This window comes from Meleagris gallopavo, chromosome 4, assembly GCF_905368555.1.
Source record: "Meleagris gallopavo chromosome 4, MGAL_WU_HG_1.1, whole genome shotgun sequence".
Lineage (NCBI taxonomy): Eukaryota > Metazoa > Chordata > Aves > Galliformes > Phasianidae > Meleagris > Meleagris gallopavo.
The window spans coordinates 14,790,357-14,800,873 of NC_139407.1; positions in this window are offsets into that span (position 1 = coordinate 14,790,357).

The following is a 10,517-nucleotide window of genomic DNA, read 5'->3' on the forward strand; positions in this document are numbered from 1 at the left end:
AAGATACTCAAATTTAGTTTTTGTTATAACAAAATTCACACATGTTAACAAGATGCAAAATTTTTATGTCAGTTATTAGCTGCTAGCTTCATTAGGAGTCACGTCAGAGGGTTCTAAAGAGAACACTTTTTCTTCTGTTTGCTAGAAGCACATCATCTATTCCTTGGCCTGCTCTACCTTCCTTTCTACCATGGGTATACCCTTGTTGCAAACAGTAACTGATACAGTAACAGCAGCCAAAAAAGCAACAACAAAATTGCACTTACTTCAACTTACTGATCCTAGTATTTTTGTAGTTTCAGTAAGCACTTTTGTTTCCTCTTTCCATCTACTTGCATGTGCAAACATGCCAATGATGTATCGCTGTCAGTTTGCTCTAGCATTCAGTTTTTCTATAGGTTACTTTTTTGGACAGTATTGGAGAAGACATATACGTAGGTTACTCTGAAAGTAATGCCTCCCATTTATTTCCATGGATACTACAACAGATACAAAGAGAACAAGAATATTGTTTGATAGTGTTCTGTAGCTAAGAATATGCTCTATTTTTCAGCATAGGCACCACCCTTAGCTGTGCATTCCTGCCAGCTATGAACAAGAGCCTGCATGCCATGCCTGCAGAAGTCTGTACCTGTGGAGGACCCGCTGTGCTGCTGCTGAAATGCACCACCCACTGCCTCCCTGTGCTCACATCTGCTGTTTGGGCTCCACAAATGTTCAGCAAGTGTTAATGAATGTCAATGGGAGCCATTTTTTCCACACGGAGGAATTCAGTGACACACTTTTGCTTTGTCAGATGCCATGTTGTCAGATCAGACTGCCCCTCTGCCGCCATCTACAGCATGGCAACAACATCAAGCTTTCCACCAGTATTTTCTTACTATCTCTACTGCCTTACCACCATCAGCCACCTCTGCCATCGTGGGTCAACACAATGAAGTATGAGGCATTACTTTTGGAGCAGCCCTCATACATTTGGGACAGATCTTTGGTGTGACTCAATACGCACACGTTCCCCTGCTGCTTCCTGGAAGTTTGCAGGACTATGCACAAGTCAGTGAAGTATTTCATCAAGTCTAGGGAATTCATGAAAGCATCCCAACATTCTATCCATCTCAGGAAAACAGCACTGTGAAAGAGCAGCTTATCATTTTAATAACAATTCCAGACCCGTAAGTGATTGTTCTGTACAATAGATAGGGTTTACAATCTGAATATGTAAATGGCAAAAGCTTCTAAAAACAAAAAACAAACAAACAAAAAAACCCAACACCCTAGGCTTTTCATTCTGAGAATAACCTGACCTAAAGATGTGTATCATATTGTACTTTTTACCACTGTACTACTGAAACTGCAATAACATCTATTACTTTTAAGAACAAACCTGAAATTCAGTATGCTATGTAAACGTGGACTGTTATGTGTAGATGACTTTACAGAGTAATAATTTCTGCCTGACGATTTCAGAGAGTAACCTTTCTTACAAACAGTATTTAGACACACGGCAAGATTTCAAACAAAGTAATTTATAAAACAATGAAAATCTGAATAACCGCTGGCAGTTCTCATTTTGTAAAGGAAAGCTTTCATTCTGTGGTCTGCTGTCCCCCTTCAATACTTCTATAGTGATTTATAGTCCACTACTTACTTCATTTCCAGCAGTTTCAGTTTATGTTGTGTTGTCTGCAGACTCAGCTGCAGGTCACATTTTGTAGTCTCTGCAAGTAGATATTTCTGATGCAGTTGCTCTAGTTTTCTATCGTCAGATTCACGTCCTCCATATTCTCTGCAAATCTGAAGAATACAATTTCATGCCACATCATCTTTACCTTTCACTGGTTACTGACACAGTGACACAGTAGTAATGATTAAAGAGGCTATTCCCCACTGCCACAGATGTCGTAGTTCCAGGGATTTAAAACAAAACTGACTATAATTGAATTTCGGTGTTGCTTCTAAAGAGGTATTCCAAGATCTTGCATGCATTTAGTTTTCAGCATGCTGTGCTTAAGCTTGATTTGGAACATGTATCAGTGTTCTTTTAGATCACGTCAAATATCTCCTTTTACTTTTTACGCTTCTCAAAGAATGCTCTTTTTCAGTTCAGTATTAAAACTTTACTTTTCCAGATTAAAACTTAAAATACTGACGTGCACATTATATGTTCTGAAAATCAACTCAACCAATAAGGAAATTAAAGATCATAGCATAATCCTTCATTCTAGTGTTAGGGGAAAACATGGGAGGTGAGAAAAAAATAAAATGAAGACGTTTTCATACTGAGGATAGATCTTAAACATGATGTAAAAAGCACACAATTGCCTTACCTTTTCTAGTTCTTCTTCCACTGCTCGCTTTTCTCTAATGGCTCGTTCTATTTGACCCTGCTTTTCACCACATTCCTATTTCAAAAAGTCATTTAAATAAACGTCTCATTCATATTTTACATCTATAAATAACTCACGATAAAAATTCCACACACTACGTTACCATCTACTCTTGCTGCTTACTGCCCCTTACGCAAACAAAGCTGTACAAAAGAGATGTGAAGACACTCTATACCGGTAGTGAGGAAATTGTTACGCAGCAGTACTAAGCTGTCTGCAAACGGCACCTGTGAAGACCTGGTACAGATCCAGAGCTATAGTGGGATCTATTGGAGCTATATGAGGCCCTATAGGAGATCCTGCAGGACCTACACAGGTACATTGAAGTCTAGCTCATTCCCCTTCCCCTGACAGCACAAGAGACACAGGATAGGATCTAGTTCACTACTTACATACGTGCAGAGAACTAAAAACAGAATCGGTTCTATTCCATATACCTGCTTACTTGCCCTCATTTCTTTGCCTTAGCCTTATGGCAAATCCAGACAGGTAGAAGAGATCAGAATGGTGTGTTGTAAGAAAGTTGCTATTCACATACTTGTATCTTATAAGTGCAACACCAGGGCTACACAGTATCAGTGCCTATCAGTACACCACGTATGCACACAAATTGACACATTGCTGGGGCTGAAATGGAAGTTTCTTGTGCAATCAAAAAATATTTCTACTGGCCATAATACAAATCTAGACATAATTCCTTCCAGAAAACACTGTAAACAAAGCAATTCTAGTAAAACATCTCAAATGGGCCAAGATAGTAGTATCCCAAGCCTACCGTTATTGACCCAAGTATGCATATAAAGACATTTTGAAATTATAAAAGAAAAACATTATGATTGCTTATTTGCAACTAGTCACCAGTAACTTCTCTTTAACAATAGAGAGAAACACAAGTCCAAAGAAAGTGTATCAAAAGGGTTGACCTCATTTCTAAAACTAAGAACCCCCTCTTCACCAAACTGCTAATAATATTATGTAGGATTTTACTTGACTTACTTTTATATTTAATTAAATGTTTAATTGGATAAACAAAAGTCTCAAAAGTTTTGCTAGCGTAAATATAATGAAGAAAGTGAAAGGAGGCAAAATCAATTACACCACTGAAAAATTACAAGCCAGGTAACTGATTTACAGTGTTTTCTACTTGCAACAAAAGACACTGGCGTCACATTTATATAAGAAGACTTCCTCTGGAGTTTGTTTTAAAATAAAGCAAATCTATTTGACATGTGGATAATTGTTAAGAATCTTCAGGGAGATAAGATTAGCCTTATTTTAACTGCAGATGGGACATAAACAGAAAGCAAATTCATTTTGTGAATTGCTTGTTATCAAAAAGCTCCTAACTTTCAGCCACTTGTGAGAAGAACGAACGTTATAAAAACAGATAACTATAAAATTTTGTAGTTTCTCTACCTATTATTTATTTATTTATTTATTTCAGTGTGCTATGATACTGAGTTTTTTATAATTAGCTGTACTTCATGGAAGAGCTGTACTTCCTGTCTAAATAGAGGTATATTTTGAAGCACTGAGATGACAAAAAATGTGATCTTATAACTCAACAATTCTTATCACCTGAATTTATACAAAAAGTATCAGTAAGTTCCAAGATGAGACCACATGCTACTGAACACAATTTCTGAAATAAGTGCCTCATCTTCACCTTCTCTACAGCAGTATCTGCATAGACAGCAGTACTTGTGGTTCATGAGAGTTGTAAGAATATCATTTGGGTTAGAAGAGTACTATCTAGATGATAAGGCCAAAGAGCATAATACTGTCAGTATACTGCCCTAACTACTTACCTTATCAAAACACAAGAAAATTGCTGATGTGACCAAGCATAATATATAATGATTTGATTTTTAACTGTAAGTTCATAGTTGGTTCTTTCTAAACATCATCACTTACTGTCTTTCTAATTCTTGCAGCAGAATTGTCTGTAAGCTGATATATTTCATCTTTCAGCTTTTTTATTTCCTCTTCCTTTTGCTTCTTCTTAACTAGTGCCTAAAAAAAACAGAACAAAACAAAAAAACAAACAAAAAAAACAAATAATAATAAAAAAACAACCCACAAAACCCCCACAGAAATACTACGGATAATACTTCAGTTTTGACATCATACCTAACAACAAGAAAAGAAACCGTACGTAATAAGTGTTCAAAAGAACCCTCTGCCTTGTGCTTTAGAGCAGCTGACACCAAGACCAATAGACTAAGTCAATTACCTCCCAGAAAACTAAAAGTAAAAACCATAAACAACTAAGGAAAACATATGTAAACTCTTTAAACACTTCCACGGTAGATAACAACAAACCAAAGAGTTCTGTCTCATGAATATATGGTGGGAATTTGTATGAAAACTGCTGAATCACAGCCTGAACCTCTGACTGATCACCTGAGGCAAACAATGAGTCAGCATTGGAGCACAGGTGAAGGCAATTCAGCTGTGCTACTGGAAGGGGTGGAGCCTGGCTGCACCTATCCTAGACCCCATTTAAGTGCAGACTGTAGTGGAGAATATTGTGAGCCTACAACATTGGTAAGTATTTTCTATTTATTGTCTTCCATTGTGATAATCTTATTTAGTCTAAAACTCTGTGTGTCAATTGAATTACATTTCTATACACTTATTGATTGCGCAGAGTTAGAAAAGTGCAGTTAGGAACCCTTCCAGGAAAGAATGAAGGTAAGGCACTACTGTTTAATAGGAGATGCTGGTCAGGAAAAATTAAATAAAATAATACAGAACTCTAGCTGAAAGAGATGAAAAATCCTAGGTGGTACAGAGAACAGATATCATATAGATGGATAAAAGGAGAAATACATGAAAAAGGTCACTAGTAAATATGACTTGAGTCTGTAGAAGGTTCTCCAGTCATGACATGACGCTTTATGTGTCACATTGTCTTCAACTCCACCATTCACCTTGTGTTGTGTTTCCCAAAATACTCTAAAAAATTTTCTGATCTCATTCTGTAAACTTAACTTAAGTGCTTTACAATGTTAATATGAAAAAGGAGCACTATTGTGATAACCTGCTACTTCCTCGTATAATTTCTTACAGACCAGAGAGACCAGAGTTTAGTTAGTAATTGCATATATTAGGTTGCATTTTTTTTATTAATTCATAAAATGTCCACTTTACAAAATGAAGGATGTTTTAGCCAGAGCAATAAATTAGCAAGTATCTGCAAATCCAAAAATTTCCTCCTAGAGCATAACACGAAATTGTTGTTCATAACAAGACTCTTAACTTATTTATCTTAAATGTTCACTAACCACCTCAGAGATGTTATTTACACCTTAATTTTTATCAGGCCACTTCTTTCTGTCAAAAATGGTATGAAAAACACTGTTCTGATGTTCTAACACATAGCTAACTGAAAATGAGATTTATACGTTTTACCAATACTTTTCAAATAACAGCTTTTCTATTTTTTTTAAACTACGGGAAAAAAATACATGTATTTTTTACCTTGTATTCCTCATAGAGAGGCTTTGGGGAAATGCTTGTAAAGCTGAAAATATCTTACTAGGAAAAAGGACCTAACAAATTCTAAGGTAGCCAGCGAGAGCTGGAGGACATAAAATTAATTTCTAATTCAAATTTTGAACACAGCCTAATAAGTGAAGGGAGTTCTTGGAAATAAGAGCATAAAGCAAATGAGATGCAGAAGACTAAGAACAAATATGGAAGGGAAGTAGCATGCCAGAGAGTATCATAAATATATAAAAGTATAAGAAGAATGTCTATAACAGACAATAATCCTTTTTCGTGTAGCAAGAAGTATCACACAAATTACATGGCAGTGTGTTAACAACCAGAACCCCAGAGTTCAGTCAAGATTTTGATCCCTTCTGGAAATAGATCAGAAAGTAGCAGGAAGTCTTTAAAGTTTCAGACCCTCCTTCCAGACCGGGTCTTCCTCCTTTGTCACAGAAATGAAATCAGCAAGAGGAAAAAGGCAATGCTAACTCTTGTATTGCAAAGGGATGAAGTTATTTTAGGTTATAAAGCCATTCCTCGTGTTTGAAAAGCAACCTCAGGCTAAAAGAGAATGTTCATCTCCTTAACTGCTCAGCATGCTAGCCTGAGCAGAATAAATTCTAAGATTCCTTATTTGTTCCCACGGGCATTAAATAATCTAGACTTAATTTGCTGTTGGCTAAAGTCTGTTAGGCACATTGAAGCTCTGTCTTTTCAGCGAACAGAATTCATTAGATTGCTGGAAGCCTGATTACAGCTGAAGCTTAACATGAAAACACAGAAGCGCCCATTTCAGACACAAGTTTACCAGCCCATGCGTGCTGTCTCCTATAGGGGCAAAGAATAGATACTTTGGAAAAATGGAGAACTGGAAAAAAGGGAGTTTTTTTTATGTGTATGTGAATCAATAGATACTTTAAACCTGCTGGATTAGACCCTGCCTTTAGGAAGTCTTGGTGGATTCTTCCATTTTTGTTTGATTGTTTTTGTATTTACACTTTTGGCATAAGCATTATCCCCTAACAGTTTAATCAAATATTGTTTAAAACCTTTTATTACAGCTTCTTGTATGTGTCTTGTTGAATCCTGCACTTTTCTAGCTCTCCTGTCTCACATGAAACGTGCCAATCAAAACTGCATGTTAAGGTAAAGGTTGTTTAAAGTTTTTTTTTTTTTTTAAATTTCCCTATTAATTTTATTCATTAAACACTACTAATTTTAAAATACCACTGAGGATCACATGAGTGTATTCATAGAACCATTTTATAAAACAGTAAGTTCAGCAGCCAGCACAGCATATGTGAATTTCATCTGCCATCTAGCACACACACTCAAATCCTCTGGAAGGTTTTTTTTTCCTGACTGTAGGTTTTGCTGACTTATTACACAATCACTTTTTCAGAATTCTTCAGGATAACGCCAAGTTGAACACAAAGCTCACTCTCTTGGACCTGTCTTACATTTAAAAAAAAAAAATAAGTCTCTCCAGTTTCAACTTTCCTTTCCTAACCACTGCTAAGTCATAAATTCATAACAGGGCCTTCATTTTTATTCTGACAGCCCAGTTTGTTTTTAATTATTCAATACAATTGATACTGTATGACAAAACTAAGTGATGTGTGGTCCTATCACAAGTTTTCTCTCTTCTGCATTATTCGTTTTAGTACAACAGACGTAAAAGAAATTTGGTTATGTATGTGTGTATACCTCTACATATACATAAACAGGCACTTCATAACTGCAGGTAATGAAAGCTTTCTAGCTTCTAAGAAATGCCTTCCCTCATGACTTACCCGACTTTTTGTAAGTTAGCTTCTTCCAACAGCTGTACGCAGTCTTGGACTTCTGCAACTGCTTCATAATTCTCCCTTTCTAAATTAGCACACTTTGTCTGAAGCATTCTGATTTGTTTCTCCAGGGCTGTTCTTTCTGTTCTCATTTGTTCAGCATCTTGGACAGTAACATGTAATCTAAAACAAATGAGTAATTTTACTAATTTAACAATACAAAGCTTAATTCAAGAACTATATTTCTTTCCAACTAAGCTCACAGAAAGTAAGTTGCCAGAACTGTGTTCCCATTTAAATTTCTTTTTTTTTTTTTTTGGTAAATATCCCATTAGTAACATCCAACAACATGTCTTTACCTTGTTTCTAATTGTTTTATACTAGACTGCATTTGTTGCAAGAGTTTGTCAGATGCTGCTTCTCTTTGCTGGGCAGATACCATATCTTCTTCTTAGAAAGAACAAGCATGTTTTCCAGGCTACACCTCAGTTTCATTTATGAAAACAAAGATATACAAAATTTAATATTTTATTAAATTTAGTTTATAAATTAGAGAACAACTCGAGATTAATTTAACATCAGCAATGAAATAACTGTCTAGTCATTCAGTTGCAACAGAAAATTACCCCTTTCTCTAGAATACCTTTCTCTCCAATTGGCCTTGAAGCGTCTTTGTCAATCTGATCATTTCATCAACCTTAGCACTTGCTGTCCACCTATCTACTTTAGCTTGCCTATGTAGAGAAAACAGACTGTGAATTACACTTGAATTATTACAGGGGAGAAATCATACTCTTAAAACATTGTTGAAATGACTGTGAAGAGCAGTCAGATTTCATATAACTTCTCTGACAACAGTGTAAGAGGTTTTCCTCGTATTACGTGGAACAATGAGACAGAAACGCTGAATTAATCGTAACGTGTAAATGTGGAATAACAATTTGGGAGGACAAGGCAATCAGGAACTTAAAGTGATCCAATAATGTAAATACAGATATTTATTTTTCAGACTTTGATTTCACTTTTGAAAGCAATTTGTACTAGGAATTACAAATCATTAACCATTTCTCAAGAATTAATGGATATGCATTGTAATCTAAAAAGGCTCAACAAGAGTAGAAACAGAAAAGGAAAGAAGTTAATGTACCAGACCTTCTCCACAGTACAAAAATTCATTGCAACAAGTGCACTCCTAGTCCTCTGTCTTGGGAATAAAAAGACATATACTGCCCTCCACCAGGGCTGTAACCCAATTATCGGCTTTGTCTTCAAATTTGTCCTAATACCAATGAGTATATGTTAAAGTTAAAAACCAGCAAACAAATTAATGCAAACTGGAGCACAACTAAGTCATAAAAGGAACTAGAAAACACTTATTACTTTTAAGAATCAACTTCAAGAAAAATTCCTTACAGCAATAAAAATTACTATTTAACAGCATAAAAAGCAACAGTAAATTATGCCTATGTGAAAACGTTGATCAACATACACATAGTGCACGTGAACACAAGACTTCATCTGTTTTGGTGTCCCATCTGCCCGCAAAAATTTCAACGCTACCTTGTGCAAGCAGGGTTCAAAATGTAGAGACACAGTGCTCTCTTCTAAAGACAGCAGCACACAGCAGCAGCTTGTGTGTGATGTCAGAGATACAAAATACTTCATTTTCAAATACCTGGATTACCTTAATTTTTGTCATGGTATTGTGTTGTTTTTTTTTCCTGTCACACTGTCCTTCCCCAAGATACACTTAGCTAAGGCAACTAAGGTTACAAAAAACTCCCCCTCAGAAATACATCTTCAGTGATTAAGCCAACTCTGCACTTACAAACAGATCCTAGTCCTAACCTTACTGTACAGAAGAAACAAAAATAAACATTAAGACACAAAGCTTCTCTTTATCTAACTTCCACATAGCCTGCAGTTTAGAACAGGAGTTTTAAGTGTTGAAATTTCAACTACTTTGAATGTTCAAATTTCAAAACTGTAGAGTATTCATAATTGGATTTTATACAAATTGTATTCCAAAAACAACAAAAAAAACTTCTGTTTTGCTGATGTTTTACATCAAATATCTAGTGCTACCTATTTTAGGGACTAGAAATAACTAGAGATATTGTACTTTACCACTACTGATGTACGTTTATAGCAAGCCATTAAGAAGCCATAAACTGAAACCTTTTCAACTATCACTGTCAAGACAGTCTGCAAGATAAAAAAGGCTTATGATAGAAACTTAAGTTAGGAAAGCCTATAGAAAAGATTTTTATCATTTTTAAATTTCCTAGTTTATAACTCAGTTGTTTCTGTAGCTGCTCTAGTTCCACATTCTGTTCTGCCACAGTTTTCAGAAACTGATTGCTTTGTAAAACAAGGAGAGATTTGTAGAGATTTTTTTTGTGCTTTCATTTTACTAACAAAATATCGAAAATTCACTCACACACTGAATGTCATGAGATTTTTCTGCAGATTTCCGCAGTTTATTTCAGTTTTCATTACATTAAATACTTTAGCTTGAGGAGAGCACTGTCACCTCTTTACTAGATTTCATTTCCAGAACATTTCTAAGTATGCCGAAAACTTTAAACCTGAACGCAGCCAGGGAACGCAGTTGTTTTAGCCCTGATAAGAAACCTGACTAGTTAAACTTGCTCTCCGCTTCTAATTTTTCAGTTTTATAGGTCAAGAAAGGACGCCTTTATTCCATGACACCTTTACATCTTTGGCAAGAGACCTCGTCAAACACTTTGGAGAGGGCAGACAAACGGACAGCCTTTATCTTAACGCTGCCTCCTTCAAAGAATACACCTAGTTCACATTTCTGCCCACAGTTTCTTTCCCATATCCT